The sequence below is a fragment of the Staurois parvus genome, unplaced genomic scaffold (assembly GCF_062004578.1).
Source record: "Staurois parvus isolate SC_StPar_1 unplaced genomic scaffold, SC_StPar_1.0 ptg000175l, whole genome shotgun sequence".
Classification (NCBI taxonomy): domain Eukaryota; kingdom Metazoa; phylum Chordata; class Amphibia; order Anura; family Ranidae; genus Staurois; species Staurois parvus.
The window spans coordinates 11,520,250-11,541,033 of record NW_028317971.1 but is presented as its reverse complement, the minus strand read 5'-3'; the positions used below and the strand labels follow the sequence as shown (position 1 = coordinate 11,541,033).

Below are 20,784 nucleotides of genomic sequence, written 5' to 3'. Positions count from 1 at the left end.
CTATTCATTTATGGATTATTTGTTTATTTATTTATGGCATCTTTTGCTATTTTTCAAATTGTTAAAGTAGAACTAAAGGCAAAACTTTTTATTCTGGATAAAGGGAGGATTGTAACTCATGTCAGTTTCTTTTTTTGCCATCTACGTCCCTTAGCCAAAACAGGAAGTAATAGGAAATCCCTACAAAATGAGGGAATCTCTTGTCACCAGGATCACCAGAAGTACCGTCTCCAATGGAAAATGTCACCTGTATTTCTGTTCTGTTGACAACACAAAGTTTGGGATTTCCTTTCTCAGGCCAAAACCAATGCTCCAGGTCCTTTCATGTGGCCCTCGCACCTCCCTGTAGCTGCAGCACCCCCTCCTCTCTGCCCCCCATTATCTCAGCAGATGGCAGTTGAGAGTAGGACAGAACTTATCCACCAGATCCTGTGCCTCTCTGTAGCTGCAGCCACCCCTCCCTCGATTCTGCCACCCCTGGTCTCAGCATTCAGCTGACTCCATCCCTCCTCTGGTCCCCCTGCAGACCCTGCACTTTCTGCTTTCCAGCCCCGCCCACAGCTTCTTCCCGGCATGGTTAAGAAGGGTACACTGTGATGTAAGGGAAGGTGCGGAATACTTGACTTCTGATGGTTGGGGGGCTCTTGACATCTGAGTAAGGGGAGGTGAGGAGCTCTGGACATCTAGTCTCACAGATACAACAGTCCCTTTGAGGACAACCATAATGCAAATGCAGCCAAGGATGAAATTTAGTTTGACACCCATGCTTTAAAGAATATGTTCACCTTTGTAAAAAAAAAAATGCTTTTTTTTTTCAGCAGATCGTGGACGCAATGTGAGGCTCCTGCGGACTGTCAGCTCGTACCTTGTAGGGGCAGCAGGCAGTTGCACAATGACAGGAAGAATCAATGAGCTACCTAAAGCACTCATCAGCTCCCTAGTAGTTCATTAAGAACTACAAGACAACAGCCACAAAAGCTGTCAGTACCTGTAGTTCTTCCATTCACAGAACTCTGTGAATGATTGATGAGGCCAGATGGGCAACGCACGGCCACTTTTTTTTAAATTGTGACAGTTGGGAGAGGACTCCTGGCTTGCTGTCACAACGGGGGATCAAGGGGGTGCAGAGGCTGCTGCAACAGTAACATGATACACCCTTATTATGGATGTAACATGTTACAAAAGGCGAACTTATCCTTTGAAGCCAGTTATACATGGATCAGAATTCAGCTGGTTCACCAGGTACCGGCCAAATTCTGATCAATGTATGGGCTAATTGGTTGTACACAAGTAAATCTAGCAATTGACTTGTGTAGAAACAGTCTGTCAAGTTTTTCCTGATCAATCAGTGCCACCAGCTATATCCAGCAACACTGAACACTGCAATCTGCTGGTATGCATTAAGGTAAAAAAAAATGTTTAGGCTTTAGAACCACTTTAATTAGTCCATACAAAACTCAACCTGAGATCAGTCTGAGCAAATGAAACCATTATTGTCATTCCTAGTGTTTTACTTGCTGCAGAATCTACATATGAGTGGTGTGCAGGGGCGGACTGACAACTCATGGGGCCCTCGGGCAATAGGGGATCATGGGGCCCCTGTGTCCTTGCCCAAACTCAAAAAAGCCTATAAAAAAGGTACCAGGGGAATCTCATGGAGCCCCCTACTGACCCCGGGCCCTCGGGCAGTGCCCGAGTTTCCAAATGGTCAGTCCGCGCCTGGTGGTGTGATCCTTCTGTTTACAGCACACAGGCACTGCTACTCCACAATGGATTTCTGCAGATTATCACAGCAGGTCCTGGCGGATTCAAGAAGAGGCAGTTGGTTGACTGTCCATCATCTTGGTGAGAACCTTGTCAACCTTAAAAGAGAAGTGTGGGAATTAGTTTTTTGTTTTTTTGTTTTTTAAAGCATACTTACCTAGGTGGATGCAGCATCAGTCCAATGCTGCATCTGGCCCCCGCCGGATCTAAGTGTGAGAACTCAGCGATCACATGACCGCTGAGTTCTCACAGCTGCTTTGAGCAGAGAGGGAGACTGTCAGTCACCGCTGTCTGCTCTGCCCCCAGTGCTCACTGGAGTGCTGGGCTGTGGAGGGGAAGGGAGAGGCTGGCGCAGGCTCTCAGCGGATTGCTGAGAGGCCGAGCCAGGTGCCGCAGCAGTCTTGGGGGTGGATCTCAACTTTAAAGTCGGGATCTTTCCCCAGCCTGGACCGGCTGAGTGATGTCAGCTGACCACAGGCTTCAGCCCACTGTCAGCTGAAAATGGGTCACAGGAGTGCAAAGCGAACTGCACTCCTGTGAAACACAGGAGAAGTACAGTCAAAAAAGCTTTGGCTGTAGTTTTCCTTTAAAGGGCATCTATTGGCTACACTGCCAGTGCTGACTTCTTATTCTGAAAATTGTAATCCAGCTACTACTGGTCTACGGGCATCAATACAACTAACTACCTGACCTAGAACTTACAGGAAATTCAGGTGCTCTGACTTCACTGGTCACATACTTCTTCTGGCTTGCTGAGTTAGAAAAAGGTCGGTGATGGGACTGTGCATGGATCCGCACAAGCTTTCAGGTTTATCATACCTAGAGAAAGATTGCAAATGGTTACATAGTACAAGGTTTCCTCACATTGAGTTAAGTAAAATATCTGTACCCAATGACCTTCTCCTATATAGGGGTCGATTTACTAAAACTGGAGAGTGCAAAATCTGGTGCAGCTGTACATGGCAGCCAATCAGCTTTGAACCTTAGCTTAAGCTTTGACAATAAAACCTAGAAGCTGATTGGATTCTATGCAGCGCTGCACCAGATTTTGCCCTCTCCAGTTTTAGTAAATAAACCCTACAGTCTCCTATGGTCTCGGTATGAGACTTATAGTCCTTCACCGCATCATTATTTCAAGACATCCAGTAAATTCATTTACATAATTATCCTATTTCTAAATGATGCTAAATTGCTTCTCCCTTCCCAGTATTCATGAGATTGGAAAACCTATTAATATGCTATGATTTTGAAAACATGATGTTGTTAGGGAAATTCCCATCCTAAAAGCTCTGTGAAGCTCGAAGCATCTCTTTATTTTATTTGCTTTTTCCCTGACAGCTGACTGTTAAGCATTTTCTATTTATAGCTCTATAGTGCTGTTCCTATACAGCGTTAGACAACAGTCTGGAGTAGAGGGGGGAGGTAGAGCACAATGTATGTGTATACATATATGTTACATAAAAAATCCAGATAATCTAATACATAAATATATACATATATATATATATATATATATATATATATATATATATATATTGCTTGATTTTGATGCTTCTTTGTTCTGAGAATAGCCTGCACAGAGAAGATAAAGCAGTTCCTGGCAGGGAAGTGGAAGAGGGGGGCGTTAAAATCAGAGTTTAATGCTGAGCTTCAGATAGATCCTTCACTGGCAGAATTAATGTGCTGCTATATATAGAAGCCTAGTGTTCCTAGGGGGAAACTTAATGATGCAATGACGTCACTGCAGGTCAGCTCCAGACTGGTGGAAGTCAGTTGCATGCATCTGGCTGCAGAATATTAGCAGGATTGGAAGGTACAAGGAGGGAATCACAGCCTGTACACCAAGAAAAAGGCAGCTTTGCTATGCAATGCTTTGCAGCCACATGCAGCTTATTTACAGACTCTCTTCACCTATCCCTAGAATAGTCATATAGCTCATATATGTGGATACAAGAGCCTGAAAATGGGGAAGAAAAAGAGAAATCCCACATCTAGACTTTACCTTCTGAACTGGAATTCATTATGAGGTATGTGCCTTTTACTTTCTTTAAAACATTTCATCTATCAATAGAACATACATGTAGGATCTTTGCATCCCATGCCTAGCAACTGCTGGTCCTTCTACGTATGAGGATACTGTGATTGTTCACAGTGATTTCTAAACTTGACACCTATGTGTACATCATCAACCATGAAGATGCTGCTTTAAATGACAGTGCTGCCATTCATTCCATTTGCAAGCCACTTATTTACAGATACTGTTCATTTATCCAGATTAAATATGATTTCAATGAAAATCTTGCTTTCCTGTTTTTAATGTGGACCTGTTGGCTTTGGTACTCCAATTTCCCACCAGTTGCCATCCTGGTTCAAAAATCATCCTAGCAGCATTATTAAATAAAAGCAAGCATCACCAGAGCTTTTAACCCGTCTGCTTTGGTTCTGTACGACACAGAATTCACATTGCTTCCAAAGGGATAGTTCTCTTTGATAAATCGGATGCTGTTTGTGTGAGACGTTCACAGGAGCTCCCATCACATACAAGATATCTGCTACCAGCCATAATGGAAAAACATACAGTAAACAGACATACACCATGAACAGTATGCTGACTCAGAAAGGCTGATGATAACATCAAACGTCTTTAGTTTGGATGCATTTGCATTGATATAAGTAAAAAAAAAATGATTGTAATTTTCTTTTCAAGTCATCATACATACTCCTAGTACAGCACAGCATCTGCAAAGGAAAAAAATGGGAGCAAGCATACAGATGTGTGTCATACTGTTGCAAAGTGACATTGCTGCACCAAATACAGAGCAATGAGTGAGAGCAAAAGAGCACTGTTCAAAGTGCTGGAGCTCATAGCAACCAATCATCACTCCTCTTTTGTTGTCACGATTGCTCTAGAGTGATGAAAGGTAAGATTTCATTGGTGGATTTGGGCTTTACACTTTGTACTTCATAACCGCTCTTTAAACTACCATATTGGGTAATCCCATATGTACAGCAAAATGCCACATCGTATGTCTCGTATTCACAGACGCAATAGGTCTGTTGGTTTTCCCAGGCAACACTGTGCTGAATGAACAGCTGGGTTTTCCGCTATACGCCTGCATCCACAAACCCTGGGTAGTTCTTTTTGCTAATTATCTTCTGTTCATGATAGATTATGACACAGCCATCACCCTGATGGAAAATTATTCATTCTACACTCTGGATATATGCTGGTTTGTAATCTTTTGCATAAAAGCTAATGTGTTTTACAGCCTGTTGTCTGTCATTTAGATTATTTTAAAGGCATTTACTTGCCGAAGTCATATCTTTATATTTTTTTTAAGCAATTAGTGTCCAACCTCTGTCTAATGATGTTTTACTAAATCATCTGTTTAACTTCGAAAGCTTGCAGTTGATATACTGTTGATATACTGAAGAAGTAATTTTCACTTTAGTTAAGTGAATGCTCTTATGAATTTAATCAAGTGGCAATAAAAAGAAAATAAGAACTTTTTCTGCACATGATTGGATGTTTGAGACAAACACTGGTCTATGAAACAGAGAGTACATAGAACTAATTTAGTAAATCACACCTATAGCCTGTACCATGTATCCAATAATTTTCAGATGTTTCCCTTTTAGTAAACCATTTTTAACCACAGATATACAGCATTATACAGTGTATCTATCAAAAGGATTGATTGATTGATTGATTGATTGATTGATTGATTGATGTATTAGTTTCATAACAGTATAGGGCAGATATATACCAGTCTGTATGGCAAAGCAGTATTTAGGCAATTCTGCTTTGCCATACAAATTAGTAGGGTTGGTGATCACCAGATTTTTATTTACATGCAAATTCCCATGTTATCCCATGAAAAAGCATGCACACAAGAGTGACCATTGCCCCAGAAACCTAAATTTATGCTTTATGTGGGAAGGCCCAGCTTATTTGAATGTAGATCTTGTAATAAGCCTTACATTTCAAGTTACAGTTTAATCAGTCCTGTTTTAATGAGAGTAGGCACCTCAAGGTGCCTGGAGATATTGGTTCAGTGACATAAGAGTTTCTGGATACCCTCTTGGCCCCATACCTGGACACCCCTTATATAAATTAGACAATTTTGAGGATTCCTCACTCCCTACAGTTCAAGCATCCTCCACTCTGCTTGTCTGTGGAGCACTTGAAGAGGCATATATGGGAACTGTGGTATGTATCAGATCTTTTGTAATTAAAGAATTAATGTGTAATATGGGGGAAGTAAGTGATAGTACCAGAGCTTACAATGACATCCCAGAATGAGATGAATTTAGATGTCAGACTGCAGAGCACACCATAAATATATATATATATATATATATATATATATATATGTGTGTGTATGTGTCTGTCTGTGTGTGTATATACACTGCTCAAAAAAATCTAAGGAATACTTTTTAATCAGAGTATAGCATCAAGTCTATTAATCTGCTGGGATATTGACCTCGTCAGTAGCAGAGGGCTGCTTTGGTGTTAATGAAATTAACAACAGGTGCACTAGATGGGCAACAATGAGATGACCCCCAAAACAAGAATGGTTTTACAGGTGGAGGCCACTGACTTTTTTTCCCTACTCATCTTTTCTGACTGTTTTTCACCAGTCTTGTATTTGGCTAGGATCAGAGTCACTACTGGGTAGCATGAGGCAATACCTGGACCCTAGATAAGTTTCACAGGTAGTCCAACTCCTCCGGGATGGCACATAAATACGTGCCATTGCCAAAAGGTTTGCTGTGTCTCCCAGCACAGTCTCAAGAGCATGGAGTAGATTCTAGAAGAGAGGCAGTTACTCTAGGAGAGCTGGACAGGGCCGTAGAAGGACCTTAACCCATCAGCAGGACCGGTATCTGCTCCTTTGTGCAAGGAGGAACAGGATGAGCACTGCCAGAGCCCTACAAAATGACCTCCAGCAAGTTACTGGTATGAATGTTTCTGACCAAACAAACAGAAACAGACTTCACGAGGGTGACCTGAGGGCCTGATGTCCTCTAGTGGGCCCTGTGCTCACTGCCTGGCACCATAGAGCTCATCGGCATTTGCCATTGAACATGAGAATTGGCAGGACCGCCACTGACGCCCTGAGCTTTTCACAGATGAGAGCAGGTTCACCCTGAGCACATGTGACAGATGTGAAAGGGTCTGGAGAAGCCATGGAGAACGTTATGCTGCATGTAACAACGTTCAACATGACCGTTTTGGTGGTGGGTCACTGATGGTCTGGGGAGGCATATCCATGGAGGGACACACAGACCTCTACAGGCTAGACAATGGCACCCTGACTGCCATTAGGTATCAGGATGAAATCCTTGGACCCATTGTCAGACCCTGTGTTGGTGCAGTGGGTCCTGGGTTCCTCCTGGTGCACGACAATGCCCGGCCTCATGTGGTGAGAGTATGCAGGCAGTTCCTGGAGGATGAAGGAATTGATACCATTGAATGGCCCCCACACTCACCTGACCTAAACCCAATAGAACACCTCTGGAATATCATGTTTCGGTCCATCCGACGCTGCCAGGTTGCACTTCAGACTGTCCAGGAGCTCAGTGATGCCCTGTTCCAGATCTGGGAGGAAATACTCCAGAACACTATGCGTTGTCTCGTTAGGAGCATGCCCCGACATTGTTAGCCATGCATACAAGCCATACAAACTACTGAGTACCATTTTGAGTTGCCGCAATGAAATTTCAGCAAAATGGACTAGAGACTGCTACATCATTTTTTCACTTTGATTTTCAGGGTGTCTTTGAATTCAGTTCTCCGTAACGATGGGGCATCCTTACGTTCCTAACACAGTACCCAGTCCATATTAGTATAGATATCCAGCATTATATTTTTCCCCATTGAGATCGGATGTGTTTTCAAAGTGAAAAAAAACAACACTTTGTCAGATATCAGACAGTCATTCACAATACACAATTACTTGAATGGCAAGTCCTACCTCCCCACTTGTCAGAGGCACTTGTTATTTGCAGAGATCTTGTCTCGCTTAATTTCCTTGAATGCCTATGAGTCCCGGAAGAAAGTCACTCATTGCTTTGAACCTGTGCTCCAGATGCACACTTGCAGCAGTCATAGGGGTAGATGATCCAACCACCAAGTGCAGCTGCTAAAAGCCCACAAGGAAGAGCAGGGCTGAACCCTCAAAGACTTGGCCCTCCTACAACTGACTACTGAGAAGGTGCCAGGCAGGGCAGGGGAGGAGAAAAGGCCAGACTCTGGTACTCAAGGTAAGTACTTGCTGCAGTATGTTTAGGCACCTTGAGGATTGTTCCCTCTGCCCATAGCAGCTGGTCTGATATTTTACTTTGTGGTGTGGAAGAACAAAAAAGAAATTATGATTGCAGTAAGCAACATTAAATTGAAAGTGTCTTACCTGCCAAAAAAAAAAAATTTAATTCTGTTTGCCTAGATTTCTAATCCAGACATTCCTATCAGACACCACTATCAGAATCCAAACTTTGTTTTGTTTTCCTCAATTAAATTAATACATCTTGGTCAAGGACAGCCCCGGTCTGTGATTGGATAGCAACGCAACAACAAGATCAACCCTGAGCTCTCCCCTCCTGTCATCCAGCTCCATATATACAGTACTATGCAGTGTAGTAAAGCCTTACAGGTTTGCAGTGCTGCCCCTCCCCTATGCAAAGTTCAGTAATATATTGAAACTGATCAGTAGGGTTGAGTGAACTCAGAAAAAAGAGCAAAGGGAGCTGGCAATTACCGTGAGTGACATGTACCAATGCAAAAAAAAACATTTTTCTAAAATACTGTTTAACAGGGAGAGCATCTTTTTATGTGGCTTAAAGGGCAACATTGAATAAAACACAAATGGTTTAAATAACATGCTTGGGGGATACTTTAAATCTGCACTTGACATTTGGAAAAAAAAAGAAAATTAGAAAAAAAAATGGTATGGGGTTCTCCTTAAAATTTCTGCCAGACCCTTAATCAGGTATGCAGCCTAGGTGGCCAGGAAAGTAAGGTCAGCAAGCATGACCCTGCCCTCTTATTGAACCACACCAGGCCACATGCCTTTCAACATGGGGGGGTGTATAACCAGTCTCTCTCTCCTTGCAAGGTACCTTTTCCCAGTATTGAGAGACAAGGGTCTCTTCCCCACATACTGTCCTCGAAAAGAGGGTTTGTGTGGGGACTAGGAATCTGAAAGTCCCCTTTAGAACAAAGGGGTCTCCAGATATCTTATGTAGCACTACCCCCTTAGGAATTGCAATAGAGCTTTTGGGTCCCCCTATAGCCCTGTACAGCCAGGCAACACACATTTTCACACAGGCTTGCATCTAGGAGTCGGAGATCAGTCCTTGAGTTTTTTTTTTTGTGATTTTATTAGGGGGATTTGAACTGGGATAGGGTTAGGGGTGTACGGGATGCCCAAGGGAACTGATGAACTGAGGACAACTTCCTGGGACTACTTACAAGCCTCCACTGCAACACAGTCTCTGTTGGTGAGCTAGCCAGTGTCTCCTAATGTAGCACCTTATACCATAGGCGAGCTCTTCTTCCTTCACCCAGCAATCTGGAGGTATCGCTGAGCAGGGGATCTGGTGCCTGTTGCTTTAAGAAATGGACAGTCCCAGATAGGTGGAGAATCTGGTTTTCTACCAGAGTGCTCCTTCCCCTATTTGGGGGTGCAGGGGTACTTATTCAGATCCTGTCCTGTACCGCTGATGGGTTGATGGCTGCTACAAGGCCTTTTAGCTTCTTCCCTGCTGTACAGGTGGTCCTTTGCCTGGGGGCCAGTGAAGCCCTGAGCTTTCATCTTTTCCAGCTCCACTGCCTGAAGGCAAGCCCCTCTCTCCATCTGGGCCCCCTTCCAGGCTCCTGCCTTTAGCCTCACATCTTCCTCTCTGTCTTCCACCCAAATTCTCCTCTCTGCTGAGCCTAATCACGTTTAAGCATCATCCTGACTCCTTGCCTAGCCTTCTGTTAGGGATTTGCCAGAATCCATTATGAGTACATTATGAGTACAAGCCAGCCACTCCTCAGATCCACCCACTGCTTCTAGAGCTTTCACCAAAGCTCTAGAGCAGGGGGAAATTTCAGAGGGGCTGGCTTAAAGAGCCTCTCAGTCCTGACCACAATTTGACCTCCTGACTATGGCACCCAGGCTGCTACTCTGCCCTCCTCTCTAACAATCAGTACTCTAGCTCCCCCTAGCTAACTAGGAGGTGCTACACTTGCCCCATGGTAATGAGTACAGGGTACATTATTACCCTTTGTTACCTAATCCCAACAAAAATAAAATGTAAATAAACACAATGATGCTGTGAGAAAATCCTTTAACAACTTTACTGCTGCCGTGCATTGATAACATTTATTTCTGATCTGCTGTTTATAAGCAAAAACAACCTAGGGCAGCCATCGTGTCCCTAACAGCTGTGACATGAGCCATCACTGGTGGCTCATATTAAGGGTCAGTACATTACTCCCTCCACTTCCTGCTCCCTCTGTGTATGACCCATTAACTTATTGGTGTGTTGAATCTAGTGCACCATTACTAAGCTCCATGTTTTATCCAGTTCAGTACCACCATGTTTCTTAATTTCCAAAAAAAAGTAGCAAAAATCGAGATCACCTTGGAGTGTCTACTATCCAAAATGGGATAATTTTGGAGCTGTGCATACTGTCCTAGTATTTTTACTTGATATGTTTTATAATAGATAGCAAGGGAAACAGATTATTTTTAAAAACTTTGGGTCTTTTTTCCTTTATATATTAAAAAAAGTAGTTATTGCATACCACCAAAAAAAAAGCAATATAAAATTAATCTGGATACAATGTTGCATGATGGAGTAATTGTCAGTTTAACTATCACAGCGATGAAAACTGAAAGGCAGGGATACTACAGGCTGGTACTCAAGTGGTTAATAAATTTAAATTAAAAAAAATTTAAACAATGCCCTTCAATATAAATCCCACGTTAATGATGTCATCCAGCAATGTAGATCCTTCGTTGATCACAACTTGCCACCCAATAATTTTACCCTACCACCATGACAACCATGAAGTTTTCCTACTGCGATGATGACCTCCCACTCAACAATGTTTCTCCGCCACTGTGGCCACTCACTGCCTGATGATGTTGCGCCACCAGTCTACTGCCACCTGGTTCACACCGGTGCAACTTGGCATGCAATTTGACAGTTCCAAATTGCATGACAGGTCTCATCCTATTTGTGCCTATGGAACAATTCAAATCCGTGCCGCTCTGACTTTGCGGTGTGGCGCAGATTTTGAAAAAAAGGTTCCTGCACTATTTTTGATGATTTCATGTGCAACTTGCATAGACATCTGCGTATGAAGTCATACAGATGTCGGGCAACTTGAAATCACACTAACCAGTGGCTTTGAAATCACACTACTTCAAGTTAAGTAGCGTAAATGGCTAAATGACAGATCCACTGGTGCTAGAATGTAAGCAAGTATGTCAGGGATCTCATCTGCTGTGTTTACTTTCCAGCAGCACCAGGGATCTGTCAAAAAGCAACAGTAGTGTAACACCATTGGGCAGCGGGTCACCGTGGCAGCAAAGAAACATCATGGTGATGAGTCATCATAACTGATGGTATAATTAATATAAAGAAAAAAAGTCCACAATCCAAAATAATCTGTGATTAAGTGCTCCAATAAAAGAAATACATGCCAACAAGAAAAAAAGTCCAAAAAGATATATATATCCCGTTCCTCAAAAAAACACAAGGTAATTACACCACGTAGTGCTCAGTGATCCCTCCCTTATAGAATCTACAAGTATGATGGAATCACCAGTATGATGGACTCCTAGCTTTTAGGGTTTAAGAGTCAAAAACGCTTATTACTGGTGAGATGTGCTCACAGAGATATCCAGGGTTCAATGGAGTATAGGTGCAATTCATCAATTTATTCTTGTTCTTCATTCTTGTTATTCATATGTCTCCCTGTCCTTTATCAATCTATTATGTTCATTCACATAGTCATTCTTTTTAAGAATGACCACACCTCCACCTTTATCTGCTGGCCTTATTACAATTTCTTTTTTCTTTTCTAACTGCTCCAAGCCCTGGATCAAATATCTTTTTTGCCTGATAGGGGGAATGGTTAATACTTCCAAATCATGTTCCACCATCTTTTTAAAAGCTTCTACACAACAATTATTATTAATCTTAGGATTGAAGGTGGACTTATTTCTCAAATTAGTGTGTACATAATTCCCATCATCCTGTCTGGCTGTTGTCCCTTTCTTTTCCCAATATTTCTTAATATTAACCTTTCTAATAAAATTCTGCAGATCTATGAATGTATCCAATTTATATAAATTTCTATCCGGAGCATAGTTTAAGACAGAGATTACCGTCTGTGAGGATGCCCTGGAGGAGGGGCGAAACGTGTTGACGCAATTTCCGGCTCTGGCTAGGCTGTGTGACGTCACGTCCGGTGAGTGGAGCGCACGCGAACAGCGGCGTTCCGCAGCCATTTTGACTAGCGCTGTACTGTGGTTGAAGGCTGTGGATAATATACTATCTCAAGGCTCATATGTTGTTTAGAAAATGTGAGTGCAATGTATATCGCTGTTTTATTTGAATAAAGAAGCTTAACAGTATTACACTATTAGTATCCTTTCTGCTTCTCCTTTGCCCGTATGATGAATCTTAGAATACATTGATGAATTGCACATATACTCCACTGAACCCTGGATATCTCTGTGAGCACATCTCACCAGTAATAAGCGTTTTTGACTCTTAAGCCCTAAAAGCTAGGAGTCCATCATATTTGGTGAGTGTGGATTCTACAAGGGAGGGATCACTGAGTACTACGTAGTGTAATTACCTTGTGTTTTTTGAGGAACGGGATATATATTTCTTTATGGACTTTTCTTCTTTTTGGCACAGATTTCTTTTCTTGGAGCACATAATCACAGATTGGATTGTGGACGTTTTTCTTTATATTAATTATATATAAATATATATATTTTTTTTTTTTTTTTTTTGCGTTTTTTGTGTTATTGATCACATTATGTTACAGCGTTTTTCATTTTTGAACAGCTGCATTAATTGTTATTTTTCACTTGTTGATTTACACTTATTGTCTTTATATATTAAGTGCAGGTGATGTATTGCATTTTATGATTTATGACTGACAATAGATATACATCTGAGGACTTTACTCTGAGGACATTAAATTACTGTGTTTTCAAATAAATGATTTATTGCAGCGTGAGTGTCTTTATTTACTTATGGCTTTTTTTGGAAGTGAGTAACATGGGGTACTAATGTACCCCATAATAACTTACCTGGGGGGTGGATATCTGGAAGTCTCCTTATTCGTAAGCCTCCCTTTCCAAACCCTCATATCTTTTTGGAGACTGGATGTGTAGAGGTGCTTGCAATGGGGAAGGCTTGGCTTGCCTTGCCACTACTTCCATAGCAGATGACAGAATCCTCATCACTGCTAGAATAACAGCATAGAGCAGGTATCCTGAATGAAATAACTGACCAAATATGGTGGGTCAACATCATTGGGCATTTGACTTAAACCTGAGTTTCCTCCCTTCTAATCAGAATTTATCTTTCACTAGACTATTGTCAGTATAACGTAAATCTGGTTGATTGTTACATGCTGCTGCATCTTGTGATCAAATAGTGCTGCTTATACTGCCATATTAAAAAATATCACGTGGTTATTACTTGCATGCATGTTAGGACAGTATTTAATGGAAAAATGGAATCAGTAAACATAATGATGGTAGCATTTCCATCTTCTGCAATTTACATTATGACAGTTTTTCCATAAAAGACCCTGGAACCTATCAATGTAGGTGCACCCACTATCAATATGGCCAGCCCAATAAAATCTGAAAGAGCAGGTATTTATACCCACAAGGCACAAGTGTAGTTATATCGGAGCCTGAGATGTAATGGTGTTGATTTACTAAAGCTGGAGGGCGCAAAATCTGGTGCAGCTCTGCATAGAAACCAATCAGCTTCCAGTGTTTTTTTTTGTCAAAGCTTAATTGAACAAGCTGAAGTTAGAAGCTGATTGGCTACAATGCACCGGTGCTTTAGTTCTAGTAACTCTACCCCAATGTGTTCCTAAAGCTGTAACTCTTCAGGACCAGTGCAGGAGCAATTGAAGGTTTTGGTGGCTGTAGCTGGCAAAGGGCTAGATAAGACTCAACCTGCTAACCTTTCTTTGGCTGCTTTTGTACTTTGTCACAATGTGTATAATATGTTAATTGATAGGTGTGTGTTGAGAGCAGCAGAACCCCCAAAAGCCCTTATGTGCACAGTAATTGCAATAAGAGACATATCGGCATATTTATGAAGCAGTGAATGTGACATTCACCAAATATTCACATGTGGCTTATCATTTCCTGTAATTTAACATACACACACCACAAATACTTACTTGTTTTGTGAAAGTCACATTTTCTGCTTTATAAACAGGCCCCACGGGGTATGTTCACTGACATGGTCATATCAAACTTCCATTTTCCATTTTATTAAATGTAAAAGAACACAACAACATGATCAAATACTGCATATGGAAACCCTAGCTAGACAGGCAAGATTACATATATAAAAAGACACAACCCTAACCTGTAAAATTATTTAAAATCTGCTCATTCATAAAAATTTCTTATCTATAGGCAAAAATAATAAAGGGACAATAACATACAATTGTAAAGTAATGAGCAAAATGTGCACCAAATATTCTAAACAAATAATATAATTCAGCTAAAAAAAAAAAACAAATGGAACCCCTCAGGTATTCTGAAACAGGCCACCTTATTGAGGAAAGATACTGGTCTAGCCACATACACAAAAACATATCATGAATAACTAATAATTAAATAGATCACCATAACAGAAAATGTATTATATAAAGGAAATCCCACAGACCTATAAACATAAAATAAATAATAAATGAAATAAAAAAAAACCATGAAAAAAATTAGATTTGAAATACAAAACATTTGTTGTCCTATAGCAGCTATACCAATGAGTCCCTAGTATGCTAGATGAAAAATAAAGCAGAAAATATAAGTATTATCCTATTGTAAGTACCCCAATAAACCCCTTTATTGTACACTCTAACTAACCTCTATTATTCACCCAATTTGGTCTGGTATACCATTAACAGCATTTGGCATGTTTGTTTTATAAATGAAAAAATACCTGTTTAACCCAAAAGAAATCAAGTAGGGAGGATTGTGGTGGTTATCTCACTTATTTTAGGGTGTGCTGAGTGATCATTACTTACTCAAAGAAATCAAGTACTATCCTGTGTTCATCGCACTCTGCAATATCTTATTGTAGCTTTAATACACCATCTGTCCTAAGGTGACAAACCTGTAGATGCAGTGCGGTAAGTTAGTGTTGTTGCCCTAGGAGAAGAAGTGTGCTACTGGCCAGATCACTAGGTAAAATAAAGTGAATAAAACGTGAAAAAAGTAAATGAATGCAGTAACCTCATGTAAGGACTGGTAAAGTGCAATGTATTCCATTTTTGCCCATGAGGTTAGATACACTGATAATCCCACTGTTGTGACATCACTGTGTACCAAGCATTACACTGTTTCTACAGGTTTTAATGTCGACCTCCACTGGGCTGAGCAAAAAAAAATTCAATTGGTAGCTGATATTACTCATTATAGTATAGTAAAGTTATTTGATACCCTAATGTCTGGATATAAATTACCCCAAAGTGAGAGATTTTGCAATTAACAAATAGCTTAGCACTACTTTTAGTAAGCACTGTATAGTATCTCTAGATTCTAGATTTTCTTTCAGGCCAAATTCTCCTTGTGAAGCTTTTCAACTTGTGATCCTCATACAAAGCCTCACAAGGGCCATACAAATAGACTCCACTGGATCCCGGTGCACTAACCATAGTGTATTCCCAAATCCTGCACTCCTCAGGTATTAAACTCCATACCAGATAGTTAAATTCTAAACCTCCAACTAATTTTATGCTGGAGAGCGTGTGGGCAACCTGGATATCTCTCAAATGTATTTTGGTCTTTCTGATCAGCTTCTGGAGATGTTTTCCAGATAATTTCTGAAGTTCCTTGTTTAATCCTAACCCTGTCCTGGTTTTACCAAGCCTTGGAACAGGCAATGGGGTTGATTTACTAAAACTGGAGAGTGCAAAATCTGGTGCAGCTGTGCATGGTAGCCAATCAGCTTTCAGGTTTGATTGTCAAAGCTTAATTGAACAAGCTGAACTTAAAAACTGATTGGCTACCATGCACAGCTGCACCAGAATTTGCACTCTCCAGTTTTAGTAAATCAATCCCAATATCTCTCCCACTTTCAGGATATTAGTCATTTGTACTGCTGTACTGTGTTTATTTGCATTACATGCCAATATAGCTCTCCCGTGCCTGCTTAGAGAATGTTTATTTTGCACCAGTTGCTTCCCAGGCAGTTCTGGGGAATTATCAGTGACACCCTGTAAATTATGTTGCTTAATGAGATGCCTACATTGCTGTATTGTAAACAGTTGTTAATTAACCAATTTCTTTCTGGGGATTTCTTTTTAAATAAAGCCCATTTAAACCTTCTTGGTGCGTCTGAGTTCTCAGGTCCAGGAAAGGGCAGGTTGTCACAGGTGCAGGGCAGAAGGGTCCCAATGCAATTCAGCGGCTCCTTCAGGGGTGAGCGCTCACCATTTTAAAAACAAGGTAGGAAAACCAATTCTGTATTAGTATTAAGGTATAAGCAGGAAGGCAGAGTACAAAGAATGCCTTATTTTGATTATTAACAAAATGAAAAGGAAGTACATTTGCTTACGTGAGTCATTCTAATGATCAGTATTCACTAAATTTTCCAAGTAGGGAAAGAGAGAAGAAAAAGAGAACAAGCAAAGGGGGGACAGAATCGGGAAGGATGGCATGCGATGTGATGGGTTATAAGAGGGGGTGTAGGGAAATCTGGACAAGTTTTACTGTAGGGGGGTTAAGACGAAAGAGGAACAAAACTAGAAGTGATTGGGGGCAGAAGGACTAGAGCAAAAGTTTGAGGGAAAATGGTGGGGTAGAAAACAAGTAATGGAAAGGAGGGATAGGGGGCCCTCTGGTGGTTTCTGGGTGTTGAGCCGTGGATTAAATGAACATAAGGGCCTTCCTTTCCGTAGAGGACATAAAATCAATTCATTAGAACCATGTTGTTCTATATATATTGTGTTTGTTTTGAGAGGATAGGATGAGATCTACCTTTTGCCAAATATTCTCTACTTTTCACAATGATGGTGAGATTGAGGTGGTAGAAGGGTTCCTCCATTTTAGATGAGTGTAGGATTTAGCTGCATTCAGAAGGTGATGAGTTTGGACTTCCTGTATACCTTTATGGGGATTGTTAGAGTGGTGTAACAGAAAAAAAGAGGCAAGATGCAGAGTCTTACAATTGTTTTTCTGTATATACAGGCCAATCCAATATGTTCATCAAAATAAGGGGAAGGATCTACTTTCTAAAATCACTTGTTTGGTCCTATTTGGTACCTGTATGTTGGTACCCATAAGTTGGTACCCATGTAGATATATAATATTCTAAAAGAGGAAAGGCTGAGTGCAGCAAAGCTAAGAACAATGTCTGAAATTTTGCTCTGCATTGACCCCAAGTGAAAAGCCTTGAGTAAATCACATGAAAGGGAGTTTGGGATTGTACATAAAATACTTTTACACATTTACATGTTCCCAATGTGGTATCTGTTGTGGTATGCTTGAAGGTCTACACCAGAGCACAGTAGCAAGAATAGGGAAAGCCTAAGCTTTAACATTATAAGCACAGAGGAAGGGTGTGATGGTAAGCCTCGCTCAGCTAACATTACTGGCCAACAGATCCTCCACGTTCATAGTGGCTCTATGCTTGTTAAACTAATTATCATACAGTGGTCTACCTATGTATAGCAAGTGAAGAGCAAGTGACAACTCATGGATGTATGTGCCAGAATATATACACTTTATAACAAATCTCTTATGCTGGAGCTAAAATGCTGCACTAATGCAAACATGAGTTAGTTGGCTATTTCTGTACAGTTCAACTTAGAGTACGCCACAAAGGTGAGCATATTAACAAAAGAGCCCCTGTGTGAGAACAATTTACTGGCTTCTTATTAAACTACTGGCCAAAGTACAAATACTTAAATAGGTACATATCAGATGCAGATGAAGAGTAACCTTCATCATAACATGAACTCTCCAAATGAGATTAGACAGCAAATACCCCTTTCACTTTCAATCCAAATGATGAAGAAATGGTAGATGCATTCTGCATCTGCTAGTGCCAGTCATGTGGGAATTGATGTAGCCCCCCCCCCCCCAACAGAATGTCTCTGGTTTCTCTCATGGTTTAGAAGTGAGCAGTATTCCGGTCTATGCACCAGTGGGAGTGGGGGTACAAACAACAGCCTGACCACAATTGGCATAAATGGGCCCCCTTAACCCAGTGGGTTCTCATGCAGCAGAACAGCATGCACAAATGGTATCTTACCCCTAATATGCCAATATGCTATAAAGAAGAGGACCTTCTTAAAGGGCAGGGAAAAAGTTTAGTCAGGAAACACAGTGGCTAGTAGCAGAAGTGGGCTGTCCTTCCTCTACACTGAAACTGGCACTGAGAGTCGATCATGTGACTGGACTGGTGCACTCTGAGAATCGGTAAGTATAAGCATCTTTCCTCTACAGCCAGGGTCTCCAAACTTTCTAAACAAAGATCCAGTTTGCTGTCCTTCCGACTCTCTGGGGGCCTGGAATGTGGCTAGTGTGAGTAGAAAATGCTTTGACATCGATAGTAGTATACAATGCTTCATCATTGGTATTAGTGGAAGGAATAGTACCAATTGTTGGTATCAGGGGAAGGAATAGTGCTGTATCATTGGTGTCAGTGGGAGGAATGGTGCTCTATTTTTGTTGTCAGTCTGAGGAATAATTCCTTGCATTAGGAGGGGGAATAGTGCCAACCGTTGATGTCAGAGGAAGAAATAGTGCTCCACCATTGGTGTCAATGGAAGGAATGGTGCCCTATTGTTGGTGTCTAAGGTCCAGATAAAAGCAAGCAAAGGGCCAGATCTGACACCAGGGCAACAGCTTGGAGATTACTGCTCTACAGGGTAGTAGAATGGGGGAAGAAACAAGTAAATAGATACCAAAAATGTCAAGCCTTAAAAATTTGCAGGTCCTTGAAATGGCAATAAAATTTGATACCCAAAATTGTTCACAAGCAACATTTTAAAAGACCTTACAGGTTATCACTTTAACGGTAACTTTGAGGTATGGCCCTGGAATTATTGCTTTTACTCTAATGTTTGTGGTAATACCTCACAAATGTGTGGCATGCGTGCCATATGTGCATGTTTTCATTCATATGTGCATGGGGTGACGAAGGTGCTTTTAATTTTTTTTTAATTATATTTCTTTTAATTTTTAAAACTTAACAGTGCTACCACAGGGGGGCTAACAGCTGTGGTAGAAAGCTGAACTCTGCACTCTGTGTGTAGTGCACCCCTGAACTCTGTACTCTGTATGCAGCACACCCTTGATGTACATAGGGCACCCCTTAACTCTGCACCCTCTGCGTAACACTCTCCCCCTGAACTCTGCACTCTGTATGTAATGCACTCCTAGCATTTAATGCCACTATAGGACCCTTCCACTGTTAATGAAATATGCCCATTATTTGATGCGGTTTGGAGGTTGTATGTGTGGGGAGGGGGGTTGTGGTTGAGTTCCTGCACTTATTTTCTGAGAAAAAAAGCAATATATATATATTTGTATAATTGCCAGCTTGTAATCTATGAGCATTGTGTGCAGTACAGTTGTGGAGACTGTATGGGAGAGATCTACTAAAGCTGGTTTACTCAGAATCTGGTGCAGCTCTGCATGGTAGCCAATCATCTTCTAACCTCAGCTTGTTCAATTAAGCTTTGGCAATAAAACCTGGAAGTTGATTGGTTTCTATGCAGAATTGCACCTGATTTTGCACTCTCCAGCTTTAGTAAATAAACCTCATGATTTTTGAACACTATCATCCTTTTTATTAGTCCATTATTATCATACATGTATTTACCTAAATGGTTACGGGGGTTTTCTACCTTGACAGCATGGAATAGACATCCTCAGCACAACCTACGGTGTATATAAACAGAATTTTTTTTATTCTGCAGTTAACTAATCCATGAGTCATATTGTTTATAATTATGGATATGTAATAGCATAGATTTTTAAATACTTTATAGGGGATCTTGCTGTATTTTTATATATGTTTCTTTTTAATTTGTAAATGTTTTGCCATTAAAGATATATTTTTTTTACACATTTCCTGCATCCTAGATCTCAAACTCACCTCTTGTACTATTTACCAATATTTTTGAGTAGGCTGGCAGATTATTTTATTTACTGAATAGTTTTTTTTTAATACCTGGTACTAATAATACAGAACAAATAATATGGTTTCATGCGTAGGATGGTGCACCCCCGTCCCTATATATTACAGACTATAGCAATAACAACGCCCATGGGACTTTTACAAAGTATGCCATGAAAACAGAAAATTTTAAAAATAGTAACATTTTATTAAATGTCTACCAGAATTTTGTTTAAAAAGACACATTTAAAATAGTACATAAAAGTACAAAATGCACATCAATAAAACAGTTGGGATTACTTCCGTCAGTTACTTACTTATAACCCATTAGTGCCCATGGGAAATGCTATGTATATAGTATGGTAATAATAATAACCTTGGCTAAAGGTCCCTGGAGATATCAATATGTGTCCAACATTCTGCAGTACCCAAAAATAATATATACCGTAGCTGTTTATAGCTATACACAAGCTTCTGTATAAGAAGAATGAAAAATTATGCCTAGCCATCTGAAATGTTTAGTTCTTTCCCTTTAGAGGACTTTAGAGAAAATCAGAACATAAACTACTGGAGACCCAGGAGTAATGTCCTGTGCAGAGATTTAACGTAAGGAGCCCCTTA

General features: G+C 40.7%; 1 long non-coding RNA gene across 1 annotated transcript in view; it reads left to right on the top strand.

Moving 5' to 3' along the window:
- The first annotated feature begins 3,492 nt into the window (after positions 1–3,492).
- LOC149462437 (uncharacterized) overlaps positions 3,493–20,784 on the top strand; it is a 56,075-nt gene continuing 38,783 nt past the window's right edge. The window contains exon 1 of the long non-coding RNA XR_016312660.1: positions 3,493–3,791. This is a non-coding gene — a long non-coding RNA (uncharacterized LOC149462437). The remainder of the gene's footprint in view (positions 3,792–20,784) is intronic.